The 23,074-nt window shown below is 44.3% G+C and overlaps 1 long non-coding RNA gene across 1 annotated transcript; it reads right to left on the bottom strand.

The window, feature by feature from the left end:
• Positions 1-392: 392 nt before the first annotated feature.
• Positions 393-22,849, bottom strand: LOC309655398. Its single transcript, XR_014260814.1, has 3 exons — positions 9,106-22,849; positions 7,052-7,185; positions 393-6,073 (listed from the first exon to the last, which is right to left on the bottom strand). It is a non-coding gene; the product is annotated as an uncharacterized lncRNA (long non-coding RNA).
• Between the last annotated feature and the right edge of the window lie 225 nt (positions 22,850-23,074).

The following is a 23,074-nucleotide window of genomic DNA, read 5'->3' as shown; positions in this document are numbered from 1 at the left end:
GAGGCAGAGAAGTGACCTCTATCCCCGGACTTCAGAGGCACCAGCCCCTCCCTCAGCCACTCTCCAAGGATCTGCACACACTCCGGCCCCTGCTGAGAGGAAGAGGCTCCGTTACCAGGGAGCCTTTGAGACTTTGGCCTCACTGCATGGTCTTCCACACGGACGAGCCCGTCTTGCTGGATGCCTCGACCACCAAGCAGCATGCGCCTGGGAGGAGAGACGGCAAGAGAAGGCCCTGGCAACTCGCTGCCCCCTCGTGCAGCCTCCCTCTCCAGCAAAGCTCCCTCTCCTCTCTCCCGGTCCCCCACTGGAATCCAGGGACACCTGGTGAGCCAAGGCCAAAGCAGCCTTACTGCTGAGGGGACTGGGAGGTGTGGGCAAGGACACCTTCACCAGCACAGAAGACAGTCCGCCAAGGAGATCCACACCATACACTTGGAGGGTTCCAGAAGGTGGGGAGGTGAAGCAAGAGTCCCAGCAGGGCCTGTGCAGCCCACCAGCCTTGGGGGCTCTGGGTGTCAGGGAAGCCCAGCTGGCTCCCACTCAGCACCTGGAGGAAGCCATGACTGGAGATCTGGGCGTGGAGGTGGGGCCTGGAAAACTGCCTGGACGGGCTCCGGGCTCTGGGGCAGGCGGTGAGCACAGGCAGGCAGGGGAGAACTCTCCCGGCACGCTCCCCTGGCACAGCAGCTACTGTCATTACTTAAGGCACACACCCCTGCCTGCTGACTGGGGCAGTGCTGCCATCCTTATAACACAGACAAGGAAACTACCCAGCCCTTTATACGGCAGAGCCACAAATCAAACCCCGGTTTTCTGACTGGACATTTGAAACCTAGCCTCATGTCAGGGAGCCCGCAGAGTGACATCAGACCGGCAGCCCTCAAGAGACTATCCCCGATGGAACCGAACATCAGCTGCCCTTTAGGTTAAAATACAAAATTCGTCTGAAAAATAACTAGAGGGCTTCGACTACAAGATGACAAGATTCCTGGGCCTGATACTCAGGGACCCTTGTGCAATGCAAGTTGTCAACCTGACTTTGCTCTATTTTCTCTTGTGAGTGTGGATTTTAAGAAGTCAGGCCCCTGCCAGCTTCCTCTAAAAACGCCAAGCTTCCTCTAACATGTCAAGCATGGCTCCTGCCACCAGAGGATGTGATCTCCCAGTTGACCTGTGGTCCTCACCCTCGACTCTGCATTAGAAACACCCGGAAACCATTGCTCATTTTTTTAGGCGTAATAATGATACTATGGTTATGCCTTTTAAAAAAAAAAAAGTTATCTCTTAGCCATATGTACTGAGCTGTCTATGGATGAAATAATCGGATGTCTGTGACTTGATTCAAAATAACTTGGAGGGGCATGAGTCGGGGTAGAGATGAAACAAGATTTTCATATTGGTAACTGCTGAAGCTGGGCTGTGGGTAGATGGGGGCTCATGATACGATTCTATCTACTTTTGTACATGTTTAAATGTTTCCATAATAAAAAGTAGAAGGAGGAGGAGGGAGCGTGCGGAGAGTTTGGTGAAATGCAGCATCTCAGGCCCGTGCCCGGGGTTGCTGAGTGAAGCTGAGGGCGCAGGCATCTGCCCTCACAGACGCCCTGAGAAAGCTCAGGGTTGGAGCCCTGAGCCAGTAGAGGCTGGGAGGCTGGGTGCCCCTGGAGCACCTTTGCAAAGGCCTGTCTTCTGTCAGCCGCCACTCAGGCTACGCTCGGCGTCAGTGCCAGGAACGTGAACCGCCTCGGGCTCAGCCTTTACCTGCTTGCGCCACATCACTGTCAAGATCACAATAAGAAGAGTAGCAGAATCTACGCACGGAGCCAGTTTAATCTTTATTAAAATCTTTTTTGCGCACGATGTTCTCAATTTGTTTCTTTGTTCCTGGTGTCTGGAGTCGCACAGCTTCTGATGTTTGTCTTGGAGATGGAGCTAATTTAAGTAACACAGCGTGGTGGCGGAAAGACCAATGCCAACCAGCAGGAAACATCCCCACAGCCGGGCTGCTGTGCCTGGTCAGCCTCCGGGGGCCTCGGCTCTGCCGCCAGCCTGGAGGGCCCCAAGGAGAGCTCTGGGCAAGGCAGGCAGAGATGCGGGCAGCCCAGGCCTGGCCAGTATCACTGTTCCTGTGATCGACTCAGAACTCAACTGAAAGTTAAATCTGATGAAAGCTGACTCAAACTTGTACCTAGAGTGGTGTCATCACTCTGGGCTCCCCTGGGCCCCGGAGCAAACAGAGGCCTTCAGGCTCCATGCACCTCCCCAACCCTTCAGCCAAACTTCTATCTCCTTATCTGCTTTATTTATTGAGGGTGTAGATATGACCTTTTTTATTTTTTAAGGTTCTGCTTCTTAAAAAATATATATCTATTTTTTAAAGTTTAAAAGAACTGACTTTGATATATGGGGAAGACCAGAAAATGTGGCCAAAGCGACTATAAAACTGAACAGGTGGGGACATCGAATAGGACAACCAGGCTGGAAAACAGTTGGTGGTTTCTTACAAAGTTAAACACACATCTACCCCGTAATCCTTCCATTCTACTCCTATGTATTTGCCCAGCAAAATGAGCCAGTGATGAGGAAGATTTGAGTCTGGACACCTCAAAAATCCTCAGAAGCGCCTATCATCCAATAGGAGCCATGTGCCATTCCTCATTTCTGATCTGTGCAGAGGCAAGATGACTTGGTCCCAGCCCTTGTGCAACCAGGTGGGAAGTACCTTCTCCCCATCTTCACATGCACAAGCACCAAGCTCAGAGAGTCAGGTCCAGCCAAGGTGGGGGAACTCCTCTGAGTGTTAACGTCTTTCAAGGTGAGAGAGAGGACCATCACAGGACAATCCCTGTTGTGAAAGTAACCAGTTTCCAACTTGTCAATTGTAAGCTATAAAGTAGCTTATAATAATAAGCATTTATAATAAGCACAACAACAGACATGAAAACTGGCTTTTATTGAGCCCTCAGCAGATTCCAAGAACTCTACAGATATCATCTGATTTAGTAATTCCAGCAATCCTGTAATGTATTATTCCTATTTTACAAATGAGGAAACTGAATCTCAGAGAGGTTAAGTAACTGGCCCAAGGTCACACAGCTGATAAGTAGCAGAGCCAAGAGTTTGAGGACAGCATCTGCTTTTCCAATTCTTGGGGTCCCTTGTGAGAAGTCACTTCTCTGTTGCCTTCAATGTAGTTGGAGAGATTAATGAAATTCTCAAGGTCAAGTTTCCCATTTGACCTTTTATTTCATGAATTCACAGGCTTGATTATTTTTCCATCAGCCCCCTCCAGAAGTAAATAGAACCATAGCCCTTTTCCCTTAGGCTGTTCACCATGTCCCTGGCAAGGCCATGAAGGTGTAAAATAAGTATTGGTTGGAACCCTGCTTGGAGACAGGGAAACTGTCTAAGGATCCTAGGCTGCCTCCATCTGTGAAATCCAATATTCATGGTCATCATCATTGTCATTATAATAGTTACTATGCATTGAGTGCAAACTCCCTGTGCTAACTGCTCTTTTTTTTAAGGTATTAACTCAGTTAATCTTCACACAATTCCTTGAGATGGATACTATTATTATCTCATTTTACAAATGAGAACTAAGGGCTGGAGAGCTTAAATAACCTGCCAAAAACAGCAAAGACAACAGCTCTCAGGTGAAAGGATCTCTGTTCTAGTTACATATACATCCTGGGGCAGAAAACAAGGTCTCAATGCCTACAAGGCGGAGGGAAGCTAAGCCTCCAATAGCATCTACTGTGCTCTGACTCTGTGATCCTGACCCTGCCGTACTCAGCCCCCATCAGGACTGGGGGTCCATGCCCGACTCCTCAAACATGCACTGCCGTGGCTTGGAAAACACACGTAGCTTCCTCAACACGCCTGTTATAAAACTGCCCATCCATGAGGCTGAGCAGTTGGTCAAATACCGACTGAAAAACTGAAATTAAATAACCCTGTGGAAAATATTCTATATTAGGAAGATCAAACCAGATCTACAAGAAAGCCCTATGAAAAACACAAAGCAGTTTCATGGTGATTAATAATAAATACGGGCACAGTGCTAAGTCTGACCAAATGCCTTCCAGGAGGCAGTTCTCCTCTCCATGGCAGCCAACTGTGTGTGCCACCCATCCTCCCAAAGCCTCTCCTCTGTGCACTCAACACCAAAAGACCCCACGTCCCTTCCCAGCAAGGAGGGCTGATGTACATCCCCGTTGCGATGCTCTGATATTCTTAGTCTCTGACCCTCAAATAACTACGGGGAGTCCAGGATTATCACCTCAGAAGAGTTCAGAGCTTACCTATGCCAAACCTGCTTTTTCCATTGTGAAAAGTCTTCATCCCCATGGCATCATGTCACCTTGCAGGGCCCTTTATGTCAGCCGACTATAGTTAACTTTGGCCAAGTTACTTGAGAGTCATAACCCAACGTGAAAGATGCAATTTGAATTCCTCTCAGTTTCCAGCGCCTCAGAAACGAAAGGCGTTCATGTTTAGTTCTCCTACAGGTTGCCTCTCCGAGCTTATTTATGACTATATTGGATTCTGATGACAGGAAATTATACATGAAACCTCCATCCTCTTTCCCACATTCCGGGTAATGATGCCGTTTCTCTCACACCTTGGCAGCTCTTCTGGGAGCACCTGCCGGTTTGGGATGATGGAGGGACCATTCTAGCCCAGGCTTTACGGGCATAGCTCACACCACCTGCTTCGGCTGGAGGGAAACCAGCGTCCCCTCAGACTTCCCTGCCTCCCAGGCCTTGGCCACAGCCATTGCTTTTCTCCTCATAAACTCAGTTATTGGAACTGGGGGCAAAACACCTTGTGATTTTGCCATCCAGATCCGTCCCTGGACCTTCTAACTAGAATGAGCTGCACTAAAGTCATTTGTGTATCATGAAAGGAGCACAGAGTATCTACTTTTCCTCAAAGCCCAGCCACACCACCCCAGGACTGCTAGTTCTCCCCACACATTGCTGGTTACGTATTACAGCTTATAGGTCTGATTCAGAGTGGATCCCATGCCCACAATGACCACCACCTCCCAAATCTGGCTTCCCTGCTCCTACCTCTCCCCTCACCTGGGCCTGAGGACCTGCGTACATAGAAACACCAGAAGCCTGGCATCCATACACAGCTGGTCCTAAACTACCTGCTCAACAGATTATCCACCAACCTCAGACTCGAAATATCTACCCTGGCCCCAAACACTCTATTTACCCCATCGTCAAGGGAACAGACACCACAAAACACAATGAAAAAATTTTGACATATGATTTTCTGCATGAATGAGGGGAAGAAAAGGGGGAAAGACTGGAGCTGTAGAAAATCAGTCTATTAGTTAGCTAGGCGCCCTGCCTGCGTCCCAAAGCCACCCCAAGCCTCTTGCGTCCCATATCATGTTCCATCCAGCCCTGCCCTCAGATTAGAAGGCCCACTCAGGGAAGACTGAAAACAGACACTTAGGAAGATTGGTTTTAGGATCCGAAGGCTACTAGCAACTACTTTAACTGCCCTCAACTCCCTGGCAGCACGCCCCAAATTCATCTTGCTAAGTGATAACTAATGACGCTTAAATTCCATCGTCTGGAAGCAAGGGAGCACAAGATATCTCTGCCAGCCAATTAACCTCAAGGAGAATGTTTAACCTCGCGGAATCCAAGATATTAAAATTAACAAGGAGACGCTCATTTTTCACCTATAAAATTGACAAGTATATTTTATTTTCTTATTTAAAAAAAATTTTTTAACTTTATTCCATAAATTAATTAATTAATTTATTTTTGGCTGCGTTGGGTCTTCGTTGCTGCGCACAGGCTTTCTCTAGTTGCGGCAAGCAGGGGCTACTCTTCATTGCAGTTTGCGGGCTTCTCTTTGAGGTAGCTTCTCTTGCTGCGGAGCACAGGCTCTAGGCGCACGGGCTCAGTAGTTGTGGCTCGCGGGCTCTAGAGCACAGGCTCGGTAGTTGTGGCGTACAGGCTTAGTTGCTCCATGGCATGTGGTATCTTCCCGGACCAGGGCTCGAACCTGTGTCTCCTGCATTAGGCAGGTAGATTCCTAACCACTGCGCCACCAGGGAAGTCCCGACAAGTATATTTTAAATTGCAATAAAAAGCGTCTATACACAGCTGGTCAGGAATATGCACTTTCAGAACAATTTAGGAATATCAATCAAAGTCTTTTAAAATGTGCTTAACTTTGACATAAAGAGGAAACCTCAAGGATGTTCATTACAGCAGTGATTATAATGGCAAAAATATATATATTGGAATCAACCTAAAGTTCACCTAACAGGGAACTGGTTAAATAAATCAGAACGTGTTCATATCATGAACGCTAGGCAATCAAAATGATGATGTAGTATAATCTGATGACATGGGAAAATGTTTATAGTACAATGTTAAATGGGAAAAGCAGGTGCAAAATAGTATGATCCCATTTTTAAAAATTATATATATACCTATGTAAATATGAGTATATATAGATATATATATTCTGAGATAAATGTTTCAAAATGTTATTAGCGGTTATCTCTGGGTTACTGTTGGGTTATGGGTGATTTTTACATCTTTATAGTGCTTTTCTATTTTTTCAGCGTTTTTCCACCATGAATATGCAACCGTTTATGATCTGAATTTTGTAAAAGGTTATCACTGTTCAAGGTGCTTCACCATCTCTAGGGTTCTTACCAGTCTTCACTTTGAAGGAAAGGAAGGAAGGGTGGGTACCCTAAACTTGGCCAGGATATTCCAACAGCAGTAGTGATGGAAACAATTCTAAATGAGGTGGGACTGTCTCAAGAATGAAAGGCTGTTCCACCAAGGAGCTGCTCTCCACAGGTGAGAGTGATGCCTTGAAGGCCCTCAGAAAATCGGGATGCCCTGAAGCTGTTCTTGTCCTGGCCTGGGACCCTGCCAGTGGGGGCAGGGCCTCTGGTCCCTTCCCCTTGTCCCTTTACCAGCCCAGGGAATTCAGCTGCAGTTGACAATCTTGGAAATGGGCAAGTACATAGACAGGCAGATGTATGTGCTTAGCAACTCACCAGAAGGTCAGCAGAGCCGTGGAGACACTCAGCTTGGGGCCAGCTCACACTTTGGAAGTTTTTCCAGCAGCAGGACAAACAGAAGTCATAAAGGAACCATCCAAGGAAACACATCTTTTCAACCCAGCAAGTGTCTGCTCTCCAGAGAAATAATATGGGCGCTGTTTAAATATAGCCAGCATTTTCTTCCATGGAAATAGTGGAAGAGGAGATAGAAATCATGCGGCTCTTTAACTTATTAAGTAGCCAATTAGTAGTGAAAACAGTTGGCAAAAATAGTTATATTAGAACTAACCAATGAGACCCAAGCGCCAAGGCGCATTCATATGAAACAAATCACAGTCCACAGCTACACAAGGTTTGCAAAGCTCTGCAAAGCTCTGCAAAATGGGATTTAGCCGTTGACGATTGAATGTCAATATCTAAACTCAATTATTTGTTAAAACAAAAGGCTGAACTGAAATCTGACCCCTGCTTGGTGAAGTGCTTCCTGGTGTGATATGTGAGGGTGGAACAGGGAGATGTCAGAAAAACCTTCAGACCACTGACCGGCCCAGATAGCCCCCCCAGGGCAGTCTGGTTCGAGCAAGGACAGCTCTCTTCCCCAGGGAGATGGCTCCAAGCCTGCAGCTGGCCAAAAAAGGGGAAAGCATGCATCCTTATGGAAAGTTTGATTGGGAGACATCCCCAATCTGAAAGTCTTTGTCCCCGCTGGGCACAGCCAAGTCTCATATCATACAACAAATGCCAGAAGGGATTCTCTTCCACTTTCTTCTGTTTGGCGAACACAGGGACTGGCTCGGCCAGATTATCAAGAGCTCAGATCTGGCCGCATCCTCTGTGCTGCAGGAATCTCCCTCCAGGGGGCCTACGAGCCCCACCCTCTTCTCAGCAGCCAGAAGTCCTGTGAGGCCCAGCCTATCTGAATGAGTCTTGAAGAATAATCCTCAGCATTGTGGAGAAGACGTGATTTAAAATACAAATTAAGGAGGAGGAATTTCACCCTCCTGCCCCATCCCAGGAGTCCAAATCAGAGAAGATGGAGGGAGTCCTCCCAGAGAGGGGAGCTGGGGAGGGCTCCAGATGCCCCAAACCTCTGACCACACGGCCCCAAATCGTTGGACAACTTCCCCACCCAGCATAACTATGGGGTTGCAGAAGAGCTACGCGGGGTGGGTGAAGATACTAAGATGCTAAGTCCCTACCTGCCTGACCTAAGGTGGCCATGGAGCTACCGCCTCCCTCTGGAGCTGTGCCCTCAAGCTCTAAACTTGGTGGATCCAGGAGGAGCCAAACCCTGAAATGGACACAGATGGTTTGACCGGAGAGAAATGAGGAAAGGAAACCCCTGGACCAGCTCAGCTGCCCAAGCATCCAGGATCCCCACTCTGGGCTCAAGGGCTCCGTTGTAGAAAGAGAAAAGCCCCCTAAAGAAAAAACTGCCCTGAGGGAGAAATCGCCAGGAATGCTCCCATCACCTAGTGCCACACCCACTGAGAAGTATCCCCAGGAAGAAGGAAGCCAACAGCCACTCTGCAAACACCTCCAGAGGGCCAGTGCCAGACACAGAGGTAGATTTGACCAGGCCCTTATGGCCCAGGGCAGAGGGGTCCTGAGGGCAAGATGGCTGTCTCTGATCTCCCCCCACCCCCCACCTCTGCCTCCATCAGCCGTAAGCTAGTATCTCCAGCACGCGCACACACACACACACACAGACACACACACACAGACTCACACACATACACACACAGACATACATACACACAGACACACATACACAGACACAGACATACATACACACACACACAGACACACACACATACATACACAGACACACATACATACACAGACACACATACACACACAGACACACACACACACATACACAGACATACACACACACACATACACAGACACACATACACACACATACACAGACATACAGACACACATACATACACAGACACACACACACACATACACACACACACCCCTAGCATCTAGGAAGGGAAATTCTATCTCTTGCTTATAACCAAGTTACCCCATTTTCTGACCTTAAAAAAGAACAGCAGGTTTCCTTTGAAGGTTTCAAACCTTATTAGCCACAGTGGGAAATGATGCTTTAATGGGGCTGTGATGGTCTGAGCCTCGGGTGTCTGTGTATGCAGCCATATTACTTAGCAACACCATAGCCGTTTAGGTTTAATTTCCTAGCTTGCCTGATAAGGAGGCTGCAAATGTAATTTGTGACGCCGCAAGCTGGGCAAACTCACGGGGCTATTAGATGAGTCACCGGGTGATTGAGGCCACTGTGCCGAGCTCGGCGGAAGAAGGGAAATGAACCCTGATCTGTGGGGCCACTGGCGCTCGGGCGGTCACAGTTTGCTGAAGTGTCTGGGAGCTGTGCTGCCTCCTCTCCTGCTTTCTGGTTTGGTGCCATCGTTTATTAAGGGAAGCTTCGCTCACCTCTCAACCCCTGTCAGAATCCTCTTCCAGCTTTCTGATATCCTCATTGCTAGCATTACAAACTCAGAGCCCTGTAAGAACGGACAGCTAATAATAACAACAACAGTAATGACAGCAATAAGAGCAAACATTTCTGAACAATTAATAGACACCGTTCTAGTTGTTTTACATGAGTTATCTCCGTTAATTTTCCTAACAACCCCAAGAGGTAGTACTACTGTTATTCCCATTTTCAAATGAGAAGACTGGGCACTGAAAGGGTAGCCCCAGTTGTAAGGTAATAGGGAGTAGTGGCGTGACTGCCCACTAAACAGGGCACCCCCTGCCAGAGGGAACAGCTGTCATTCAGGGCCAATCAGCTCTTACCTGGTTGCCGGATCTGCCACTTTTCTAAAAGAGCAGGAAATCCAGATTTTTATATAAAATGCCATGAGTTTTAAACCTCACCAGCTAATTCAGCTGTTTAATAAATACTCTGAGAACCAAACCAAGGACGTCTGCCTGCCAGATTTGGCCCATGGGCCACCAGTTTGCAACTTCTTCCTCATTAGAACAAGTACACTTGTACATCAATAAGTACACTCCAAACTGGATAACCAACAAAGACCTACTGTATAGCACAGGGAACTCTGCTCAATATTCTGTAACAACCTAACCAGGAAAAGAATTTGAAAAAGAAGAGATACATGTATATGTAAAAAATAAATAAATAAATAGGTACGCTTCAGTTTTTCAGCCTTGCTTCCATGTGCCTCTGGCCCCCCAGCCCTTGGATCAGCCTCGTTTAGCTGTGTCCCTTCTAGAGCCTCAGCTCCATTCTTCCAGTAGCTCAGGATAACGGTCTTAGTGTCACCCTCGGAACCTTCTCTTTTCTCACATCTCATAGGCAATCTGTCAACAGGTCTTGTGGGCTCTCCCTTACAATTTATCCAGAATCTTCCACTTTTCTCACCCCCACCAAAACCACCCTGGTCCAAGTCACCAACATCTCTTTTTTTTTTTTTTTAAGGGACTTTTATGTTTTATTTTTAAAAATTTTTATTTATTTATTTATTTATTTTTGCTGCATTGGGTCTTCGTTGCTGCGCGCGGGCTTTCTCTAGTTGCAGTGAGCGGGGGCTACTCTTCGTTGCGCTGTGCGGGCTTCTCATTGCAGTGGCTTCTCTTGTTGCAGAGCACGGGCTCTAGGCATGCAGGCTTCAGTAGTTGTGGCACGCAGGCTCAGTAGCTGTGGCTCGCGGGCTCTAGAGTGCAGGCTCAGTAGTTGTGGCGCACAGGCTTAGTTGCTCCACGGCAGGTGGGATCTTCCCGGACCAGGGCTCGAACCCGTGTCCCCTGCATTGGCAGGTGGATTCTTAACCACTGAGCCACCAGGGAAGCCCACCATCATCTCTTACTTGGAAATCATGAGCCAATGAGCCACCAACTATGCCCAGCTTCCCCCCTTACTCCATTCTCCCCAGAACAGCTCCCCGCCCCTGTAAAACCTAAGTCAGATCTGGCCACTTTTCTGATCACCCCCTCCAATGGCTCCATCTCACTCAGTGAAAGTCCTAAACGGCCCTCGGACTGGCCCCACCTCCCACCTCTCTCTCCCTGAACTGCAGATACATTGCTTCCTCCTTGCTGTAGCTCAAATATACCAGATTCAAATGCGCTCCCACCTCAGGCCCTGGCACTCCTACTCCCTCGGAGTCTCTCCCCACAGGTATCCTCTTATTTCTCATCCTCTCTTCACTCTGTTCAGTTGCCACCTATTTGGAAAGATCTTCCTGGACACTTACCCCAAATAGCAGTCTCCCCATCACTCTCCCTCCCCTTGTCCTTCTCACTGAGCCCTAGGACATGCCATATATCATCTGTTCCTGTTTTCTCTCTTCCCACTAGAAAGCACCCTTCATTAAAGGTGGGAATTTGTTTTCTTCTCTGCTCTACCCCTGGTGTCTAGAACTGTGCCTGGTATATAGTAGACATTCATTAAAGATTTGTTGAATGAATGAAGAAATGAACACAGTGGGCGCTTATGAGAGACGCTCCCTTCTCAGATCGCTATACACACCTTGGCCCCATCTTCTCTACACTCTGCGTGCACCTGGGGGACTGTTGTCTCCACCACGGCTGCTGCTTAACAATCCCAGCTCAGTAGGGTGCCAGATTGATTGACCAGGAGACAGTCCTCGCTCTCGCCCACCTGCCATGTGGAATAGGAGCTGGTGATCTGGGAGCATCTTGCTCTGGATGGAAGGAGCCACGGCTCAGTCACGATGATGATGAATTTTATAATTACTCTGGATGAGACATGGCAGGTTTTGCATTAGAGTAGAACACTTTAATCCTTAATTACAAGACTAGATAAAAGCTCTTTACTCATTTATCTGCAGAATGTGTGTATTTGCTTGTTGGCCTTAATTCCATTTCATATTTATTTGAAAGCGCATATATTCTAGGAAGGTAGATATGATTCAGTCCTTCATATTTCTTTCACATAGACAGAAACAGAGAATTATAGACTGAATGATTCCAACTGCATCCAAATCCTCTGGAAAGCCTGGACAGAGCTGCAGTAATTCGACACGTGTTCCCTCCATGGACCTCCGTGAACCCAGCACGGCATGGTCAGCCCTCCACAGGATCCCTAGAGGGCAGGGCCCGCCCTGATTAGCCATAGGTGATGTCTTGGATATTCATCCTTCCTTGGTCACTAAATGCTCCAGCTCAACAAGAAGATAAGCCAAGACATCAGGATGACTGGCCCCAAATCTCAAGTTTACTGGGGAAGGAAGCATAGCCAAGAGGCCCAATAAGACATACCCATGTGTGGCAGAGAAAGGCTTCATCTAGCAGCACCAACTCTAAAGTTGATGGAAGAGGATCTAGGAAGGTGTACAGACGTGTAGCTTAGTCCTAAGCCATGGGTGGGGGATGCACTGGACCATTTGTCATTTTGCTGAGGGACCCAGCATGTGAAAAAAGCATCTCCATTTGACTACCTTCTCTGTATCCCACAGTCTTGCTCTCTCAACATCTTTTCATCATTGTCTCAGAACTTGCAAGTCCATGTTTTTTCCTTGAATGTTTGTTGAAAAGGCCCCACTTTGGGCATGTATGCCCCACCCATCATCACTACCCTCTCACTCACAGCTGCTCTTCTAAGGATATGATAAGATCTTATCATGAAAGTGTCCACAGCCTTGCCTCCTCTGCCAGCCTGCAAAAACCAAGCCTGCAAGTGCCAAGAGACTTCCCCTCTGCCTCCTCCTCCCAAACAGGGAGGGTCCTTTCCTCTGGAGGAATGGCTGAGAGGAGGGAGAGAGGAGCAGTACTTGGGGAGAGTTTGAATTACAGGGAGGAATGTTCTTGGGCAGTTGGAAACACTGCGCATGTGGTAGATGAAGGCAAGAGGTTTTATCATTGTTTCTGTGATTTATGATTTATTATGTGATTTATGGAATCCTCTGGACAGTTTTATTTTTTTTTAATTTATTTTATTGAAGTATAATTGATTTACAATGTTGTGTTAATTTGTGCTGTACAGCAAAATGATTCAGTTATACACATATATATATTCTTTTCTATTATGGTTTATTACAAGATACTGAATATAGTTCCCTGTGCTATACAGTAGGACCTTGCTGTTTATCCATTCTATATATAATAGTTTGCATCTGCTAATCCCAAGTTCCCAATCCATCCCTCCTCCCAGCCCCCAGCCCCCTGGGCAACCACAAGTCTGTTTGCTATGTCTGTGAGTCTGTTTCGTAGATAAGTTCATTTGTGTCATATTTTTGATTCCGCATGTAAGTGATATCATATAGAATTTGTCTTTCTTTTTCTGACTTACTTCACTTAGTATGATAATCTCTAGGTCCATCCATGTTGTTGCAAATGGCATTATTTCATTCTTTTTTATGGCTGAGTAGTATTCCATTGTATATATGTACCACATCTTCTTTATCCATTCATCTGTCATTGGACATTTAGGTTGTTTCCATGTCTTGGCTATTGTGAATAGTGCTGCTATGCATAGGGGTGCATGTATCTTTTTGGATTATAGTTTTCTCTGGATATATGCCTAGGAGTGGAATTGCTGGATCATATGGCAACTCTATTTTTAGTTTTTTGAGGTACCTCCATACTTTTTTCCATAGTAGCTGCACCAATTTACATTCCCACCAATAGTGTAAGAGGGTTTCCTTTTCTCCCCACCCTCTCCCACATTTGTTATTTGTAGACTTTTTTATGATGGCCATTCTGACTGGTGTGAGGTGGTACCTCACTGTAGTTTTGATTTGCATTTCTCTAATAATTAGCGATGTTGAGCATCTTTTCATGTGCCTGTTGGCCATCTGTATGTCTTCTTTGGAGAAATGTCTATCTAGGTGTTCTGCCCATTTTTCGATTGGGTTGCTTTTTGTTTTGCTTTGTTTTTTTTGTTATTGAGTTATATGAGCTGTTTGTATATTTTGGAAATTAAACCCTTGTTGGTCACATCATTTGCAAATATTTTCTTCCATTCAGTAGGTTGTCTTTTCGTTTTGTTTATGGTTTCCTTTCCTGTGCAAAAGCTTATATGTTTGATTAGGTCCCATTTGTTTATTTTTGCTTTTATTTCTATTGCCTGGGGTAACTGACCTAAGAAAACATTGATACAATTTATGTCAGAGAATGTTTTGGCTATGTTCCCTTCTAGGAGTTTTATGATGTCATGTCTTATATTTAAGTCTTTAAGCCATTTTTAATTTATTTTTGTGTATGGTGAGAGGGTGTGTTCTAACTTCATTGATTTACACATGGCTGTCCAGCTATCCCAAAACCACTTGCTGAAGAGATTGTCTTTTCTCCATTGTATATTCTTGCCTCACTTACTGAAGATTAATTGACTGTAGGTGTGTGGGTTTATTTCTGGGCTCTCTATTCTGTTCCACTGATCCATATGTCTGTTTTTGTGCCAATACCACGCTGTTTTGATTACTGTAGCTTTGTAGTATTGCTCTTGACAGTTGTAAAGAAGGCTAAGCAATGGACTTGAGCTGTTTTTAAGTTGCCTTGGGATCCTGGATACTGTTTCTTTTACCATATCACTCTTCACTTGGGCCCAGGCTTTGAAAGGGTTACAAACAGATTTACTCACTCTGGGATGTTCAAGGAGAAAAGTTTGTCATCAAACCTGCCACTAACAGTTGTGTGACCTGGGACAAGTCAGTCAAGCTCCCCCAGTTTCTTCATCTACAAAATGAGTGACCTGAAAGGAATGAGCTCTGAGGTATCAGCCCTAAAACTTTATGATGCTTGAAAGTTCTATTCTAGGCAGTCAGAGAATGATGGTGATGAGGTAGCATTCACTGAACGTTCATTCTGTGCCAAAATCTTCAAAAGCATCATCTCAAGAAAAAAGGTCTTAAGTTTTTATTCTGGGTACTATAATTACATGAGAAGATGAGTTTCTAAGAATGATGCCCGGCTGCTGGGGTGGAGAATTGGACACCTGAGCAAAGCACAAATGTGCTGATTCTTCCCCAAATTATCATTCTACTGTGATTTCAAGCCCAGAGACTCCTCGGCCCACAGAACCTCTGGACAGCATAATACAGGGATGGGGGGGTGGTAAAAGGGGGGCTCAAGTGGTGCCACAGCCCACTGTTTACTGCATGTTTTGATGCTATTGGCCCAAGATTACTTGGTGGGGGTCTGCATTCAAGATTCCCTTCTTTTTTAAGGTGTCTAGTTTGGCCACTGAACCCTTGCTTCAGAAACAGCCAGCCATTTGTAGCAGGGACTTGCCCTGGGCCCCTTCCTGCCCAGAGGGGCTGGGACAAGAATGAGGTAGCCAGGAAGCTGAAGCATCTACTGGTTGGGATGCAGGGGTAGGTAAATGGAAACAGTTGGGTTAATAGCCACAGGTAGGAGTCAGATCAGACTCAGCAGCTATCCTCAGGTAAGAAGACTGCTTTTTAAATATTTAATTTTGGAATGTTTTGAAAGTTCACAGAAGTGTCTAGGACTATATGGTGAGCCGCCATTACCCAGCTTCAACGATTATCAATAATTTACTAATCTTGTCTCATCTATCCCAACCCCCCATCCTGACCCCACCCCCCAACAGAGTATTTAAAAGCAAATCCCAGACATGAAGTCATCTCACCCAGAAATGCTTCAGTAGGTACCCGGCTCCACCCTTGCTCCCCATACTCATACACCATCAAATGTCTTTGCATTCTTTCCATCCTCTTTCCCATATCCTGCCCACAAGTCATCCCTAAAATAAGTTCTAGACCCTTCCTCCTTCCTTCTCCTTGAGCCCCTAGCCCATCAATAATCCCGTCTCATACCTGTAACCCTCAACATCTCCCTAGAGACTAATTCTTTTCTTTAACCTATGAACCTGGTCAAGACTCTCCTACCTGAATAAGTAGTCCCCTGACTCCTCATCCACTCTAGATATGGCCCCTTTATCTCACTCTCCCTTTAGAACCAACCCTCTTCAAAAAGGAATCTACACTTGCAGCCTCTACCTCCTCTGTTCCCATCCGCTCCTCGAGCAGTGTTGGCGCTACCAGGTTAATGATTTCCCCGGTACTAGACCCAAAGAGCACTTCTGCAGTGTGGTCCTGCCTACTTACATGGGTGTGCTTATCAATGCCATACAAGTTCATGGTATATAATTTGAAAAAGAGAAGAGGTAAATAAGAAAACTTGTATGAGTACTAAATAAATAATAAAATAGAATTTTCTATTACTCACTTTGGTATATTTGCTGCTGATGTTTTACATATACATTTTCATATTTTAACAGCTGCATGGTAGTCTACCACAGGGTCATGTCATGATTTAGTTCCTGTTGTTGGATATTTAAGCAATGTCAACTTTTCAATATTATGAACAACTCCAGAATAAACATCCTCACGGACACATATCTATGCACACATCCACCTTGATTTCCTCACATTCACTCTTTTTGGAAACCCCATCCTTGGCATTGGGCACACCCATCTCTCAGGGTTCCCTGAGTCCCTTTGTGGATGGTCTCTGGGGAGTTCTCACGTCTCCAGTCTCCCTACTCTGTATCCTCTCCCTGGCTGACCTCGGCTCCACTGGTCTGCACTTGACTTTCACATCTCTGCCTCCAGCCCAGACCTCACTCCTAAACTTTATTTACTAGACATCTGCCTTTGGATGTCCCATCTCAACGGTCATGTCTAATCGGAGGCTCCACAGCCACCTTTCTCCCCACTCCCAGTACCCACCAAAGCCCATTTCTCTTACTATCATTACCTCAGAGATCAGTGATGCTGTGATTCCCAGACACTCAAGCCCCCCAAACTGGGGGTTGTCCCGCACTAATTGTCTTCAGCTGTTTGCAGACAAGCTCTTTCATGTTCTACCTCCTAAATCTGTCTGCTATCCCCTTCTCAGCCTCCACTGCCACTGATCTAGTTGAGGCCTCATTATCCTCTCTGAATTAATGCAATAGCTCACCTCACTGTCCTCCAACTCTGATGACAGCCCACACTTCCGCCAGCTTTCCACAGCTTCCAGATCAGTTCCTGGGCAGGACATAGGCAGGGACCTCTGTGGTTGGACCTCTGCCTACCTCTTCCACCCTCTTTCTCCACTCTCCCCTCTCCATTGTGGGTTCCACATATATTGGAGCTTTTTATGTGCTTCAAATATTTATTGACATGCATCCTTCACTAGGTTTGAGGACAGGGCAGTCTCACTCATCTTTATATTCCAACACACAACACAGACTGAAGGGAACAAAGCCATGTAGGGAAGATCTGTGTCCTCCCCATTGATGGCAACTATGGTGACGAGGAAGGGGGCTATGTGCTGTCTCTTGGGAGGTCTTCTCAGGGCAGGCAGGACCTCACTCCCAGGACTCACCTGGGCTGGTCACCTGTGGGTGGAGACAAAGCCTGACATCCATGAAGCCTTCTTTCTGCCCAACCCTTCAGAAGCTGCTGGAGCCAAGGTGGCCCAATCCAGCTCTCCTGGAGCAAAGGGAACTCAGGGCTCTACGTCTATGACCACCTTATTATTCCTATCTCTGGTAATGAAATTTCCAGCAATGATGGACTCACTGAAATATAGCTTCATTCACAGAGATGTTTCTATAATTAGACATTAAAAATAAATGAGAATAAGGGAGGAGGAGACAAGAAACAGAGTTTAACTCTTTACAGCCTGTGAGGAATTTAAAGATCATTTCCATAGCTGTGAATGCTGGGGAACCGATGCTGACCTATTCCATGCCAATTCCTCCTTGAAGCCCAGATGGCCACAGCTCTTTGCTATGCTTGGGGGGAACCACACAATTGTGTTACAGCTAGAGCAGAGGTCGGCAAATTACAGCCTGCTGGCCAAATTCTGCCCACCACCTGCTTTTGTAAGGTCCAGGAGCTAAGAATGATTTTCACATTTTTTAATGATAAAGAAGAAAAACCAAAAGAACACTAAGTTATATGTGAATATTAGATATTCACATAAAAATGATATGAGATTCAAATTTCAGTGTCCATAAAGTTATACTGAAACACAACCACACTCATTCACTCATGTATTGTCTAGGGCATCTTTCATACTATAATGAGTGGCCGCAACAGAAACCATGTAACCTGCCAAACCTGAAATATTTACTATTAGGCCCTTTGCAGAAAAAGTTTGCCAAGCCCTGATCTAGAACACAGAGGGCCCATGAATTACAGAGAAATAAAGATGCGAAAATTCAGGCCAACTAAGGTTAGATGAAAGCAACGATTCCTTTATTTCATCCAAGAATTCACATACTTCACTTCTATCTTTTTTCCCCCAAAACTTTACTTTAGTTGTAACATTCAAAGATATTTCAAATAATCATTACAGACACTATAGTCACCCTATTCTCTTGGCTCTATATATGTAGATAAAGATATAGATATATTTTTAACTTTTAATGAAGTACAGGCATATGATTTTTTAAAAAGTCAAATAGTGACAGAAGGCTTATAATTCAAGCAAAAGTCCTCCCCACTGCCCCAGTTAACAGACAACTCCTTAAAAGTCGCTGTTAAATCTTAACAGCTGAAAAGTTAGCTTTCTCCTGTATTTACTTACCTAAAAATTGAGCATAATTGCTCTTTCTTGATTGTTCAATTTAGATGTTATCTAAGCTGCATCATGACAGATGAGGATTTAACTCATATTCCTTCCTCTAAGAGAGGTTTTCTCACAATTTTTAGATACCTCAGTAATCAGTGTTTACATGATGAGTACGTAAATATTTCTCACCACAGAGACAAGTAGTATTCCATGGTTATATTTCTAAGTTATACCTCATTTTGTTTTGTTCCATGTATTTAAAAGCTAAGAAGGGGAACGCTGTGTCCCAATACTATCAGAAGTTCTAGACCTCCAACAATGATCTTCCCCAAACACAGGACACTGCAAATTATGAGAGCAATTACATGTCTTTAAAACAGACTGTGAAACACAGATGTTGCTTAAAAAAATAAACAGTCTGTTCAAAATTACAGGAACTCAGGCCTGAACTTCCCTTCCAAATTGTAATATCTCATGTGGCATTTATATAAGGTAGATTTTGGCCTTTTGCTTCTGATCCTGAGGGAAGAGAAGGAAAGGATGATGAAGACAGTTCTGCATCCCTCACTTCCTCTGCTTACAGAACATTTTATCAAAGAACAAATTCCCCCAAACCTCCTTGCTCGAATCTCTAATGTAAAATACAGTCGAGAACGCCACAGCGCCCGGCCACATGCTACACTTATAATGAAAAGCTAACTAACTCCTTGAAGGGTTCTCAGAAAGAACCAACCAAGAGTCCTGCCCAACCTCAGAACTTTGTTCCATGGGAGCCCAAGGGATAAAAACGGACAGTGGATCAAACTCTGATCTATCTCTGGGTAGAAGGATGCTAAAAATCACAAGCCAAACTTCATGAGATCATTTCACATATTTTGGGTTCAGAGCTGACTTGTAAATAAGAGCTTTCTTATTACAAACAATGCTCCAACAAGTAACCTTGTACACAAATGTCACCTTCACATGTATACAAACACATGTAGAGGATAAATTCCCAAAAGTAGAATTGTTGAGGCAAGGGATATATGCATTTAATGTTTTAAATTTAAATATATCTCTATGGAGAGAGAGAGAGAGCCTTTCAGAATCAGATCTTCTTTGCTTATATTCCATATATGATTTCTAGATCTAAAATATTCACGACAACATGGCTAAAATTAAATTGTGTCTTCTATGCATTGTATGTGTTCATTTTTCCAGGCTAACTGGGGAATGATTTATCCTAAATTGCCTTTCTGGCCCACGTAACTCCCCATGATGTATTTGTTTGAGGACAGTCCCTTCTAATTCCACCTATCCCCCCCCCACGCTGTTCTTTAGATCCCTTCTAGTCCAAGTTCATCCCTATATTGTTGTTTATGATCACCTCAATTCCAAGTTCAGCAATGCTCTGCCTTTAGGAGAAATGATAGCTTATAATAAAAGGTAGATCCCCACTGATTCACTTTAGACCAGTAAGAATTCTGACCCCACAAAAGGAGCCTGCTGCCATGATGACCTGGATTACCCTGACCAGTAACAAGCAGAAAGAATATGCTCATTTCTCAGAGACAGAGACTTTGAGGGCCCCTCCTCCCAGAGATTACCTCCCACTCGAAGAAAATAAAACTATTTTTCATTAAGGTGTACTTAGAAAAGGTAAATATCCTTTGATTTAGATCAAATCCCTTTTAGAAATAATTTTAGCAAAGTCTTCCAGTCTGTCCTTAGCCAGAAAACCCCATTAAGCAAAATACTATTGTCTCAACTCCATGAAAAGAGTTTCTATAAAGTTAGTACCAGTTTTGTTGAAGGTAGAAGTCTGCATGCTTATTGCATTTGGCAGCTTCAGTGACTTGATTTTTGCTGAAAATAATGTTTCAAAGTATTGGATAACCAGAGAAATGAAAGAAACGGCTGTCCCATATTCTCTAGGAGAGGATTTGTAATACTCTTTGAGACCCAATTTGATAATAAATGCATTAAAAGACTGTTAAAGTCTTTTATGTTAAATAAAGGTAGGACAGTGAAAATATTGTCCCCTTAGTAATATATTACATTTTTAAATGATACCCAATTCTGGTAATACCTTGCCAGGAAGTAATTTGGAATATTTATCAAGAGTCTTTAAAATGTGAAGGGAGGAGGTGTGATTACAATAAGGGAATACAAAGGATATTTAAAAATTTTTTTATTGGGGTATAGTTGATTTACAATGTTGTGTTAGTTTCAGGTGTACAGCAAAGTGAATCTGTTATACATGTACATATATCCAATCTTTTTTAGATTCTTTTCCCATATAAGCCATTACAGAGCATTGAGTAGAGCTCTCTGTGCTATACAGGAGGTCCTTATTAGTTATCTATTTTATATATAGTAGTGTGTATTTGTCAACCCCAATCTTCCAATTTATCCCTCCCCCTTTACCCCCTGGTAACCATAAGTTTATTTTCTATATCTGTAACTCTATTTTTGTTTTGTAGATAAGTTCATTTGTAGCCTTTTTAAGATTCCACATATAAGTGATATCATGATATTTGTCTTTCTCTGTTTGACTTACTTCACTCAGTATGACAATCTCTAGGTCCATCCATGTTGCTGCAAATGGCATTATTTCATTCTTTTTTATGGCTGAGTAATATTCCATTGTATATATGTACCACATCTTCTTTATCCATTCCTCTGTTGATGGACATTTAGGTTGCTTCCATGTCCTGGTTATTGTAAATAGTGCTGCAATGAACATTGGGTTGCATGTATCTTTTCGAATTATGGTTTTCTCTGGATATATGCCCAGGAGTAGGATTGCTGGATCGTATGGTAGCTCTAGGTTTAGTTTTTTAAGGAACCTCCATACTGTTCTCCATAGTGGCTGTACCAGTTCACATTCCCACCAACAGTGCAAGAGGGTTCCCTTTTCTCCACACCCTCTCCAGCATTTATTGTTTGTAGATTTTTTGATGATGGCCATTCTGACCAGTGTGAGCTGATACCTCATTGTAGTTTTGATTTACATTTCTCTAATAATTAGTGATGTTGAGCATCTTTTCATGTGCTTTTTAACCATCTGTATGTCTTCTTTGGAGAAATGTCTATTTAGATCTTCCACCCATTTTTTGATTGGGTTGTTTGGGGTCTTTTTTTTTGATAATGAGCTGCATGAACTGTTCGTATAGTTTGGAGATTAACCCCTTGTTGGTTGCTTCATTTGCAAATATTTTCTCCCATTCTGAGGGTTGTCTTTTCGTTTTGTTTATGGTTCACCTTGCTGTGCAAAAGCTTTTAAGTTTAGTTAGGTCCCATTTGTTTATTTTTGTTTTTATTTTCATTACTCTAGGAGGTGGATCGAAAAAGATCTTGCTGAGATTTATGTCAGAGAGTGTTCCACCTATGTTTTCTTCTAAGAGTTTTATAGTATATGGCCTTACCTTTAGGTCTTTAATCCATTTTGAGTTTATTTTTCTGTAAGGTGTTAGGGAGTGTCCTAATTTCATTCTTTTACATGTGGCTGTCCAGTTTTCCCAGCACCACTTATTGAAGAGACTGTCTTTTCTCCATTTATATTCTTTCCTCCTTTATCATAGATTAGGTGACCATAGGTGCGTGGCTTTATCTCTGGACCTGCAGCATTGGAGCCATTCAATATCGACTATGGTGGTAGATACACCAACCCATACGTGTGATAAAGTTGCATAAAACTTGGGCTTCCCTGGTGGCACAGCGGTTAAGAATCTGCTTGCCAGTGCAGGGGATGCGGATTCGAGCCCTGGTCCGGGAAGATCCCACATGCCGCGGAGCAACTAAGCCCATGCACCACAACTACTGAGCCTGCGCTCTAGAGCCCGTGAGCCACAACTACTGAGCCCGTGTGCCTCGATCCCATGCTCCGCAACAAGAGAAGCCACCGCAATGAGAAGCCTGCGCACCACAACGACCCCGCTCGCCGCAACTAGAGAAAGTCTGCGTGCAGCAATGAAGACCCAGTGCAGCCAAAAAATAAATAAATAAAACAAATTTATTTTAAAATATATAAATAAAAAAATAAAATTGCATTAAACTTAATACACACATGTGTCAGTACAAGTGGAGAAAACTTAATAAGACTGGTGAATTCTATCAATGTCAACATCTTGGTTGTGAGAGATTGTATGATAGTTTTGCTAAATTTACCACTGGGGAAAACCTGGCAAAGTATACAAGGGATCTCTGCATAGTGTTTCTTACAACTGTATGTAAATCTACAATCATTTTGATAAAATGTTCCATTTAAAAATGTGAACCTGCCAAGATAAATGAGGCATAAGGTACCCTGAGGTAAAGAAAGAAATGAATTTGTGTGCTATAAAAATTTTAGCTATAAGACAGAGGATAGCTATACATTGCAGGGGATGAACAGTGAACAGCTCATCCTAAGCCATCTATTCTTGTCACTTAGGGGAGGGGAAGAGAGAAAAGGTGGTGACTTCTTTGTCCCAGTTAAATCCATATCTAGAGCCTTAT

Source organism: Balaenoptera physalus (assembly GCF_965194825.1).
Source record: "Balaenoptera physalus genome assembly, chromosome: 2".
Classification (NCBI taxonomy): Eukaryota; Metazoa; Chordata; class Mammalia; order Artiodactyla; family Balaenopteridae; genus Balaenoptera; species Balaenoptera physalus.
This window is presented reverse-complemented; position numbering and strand designations above follow the sequence as displayed.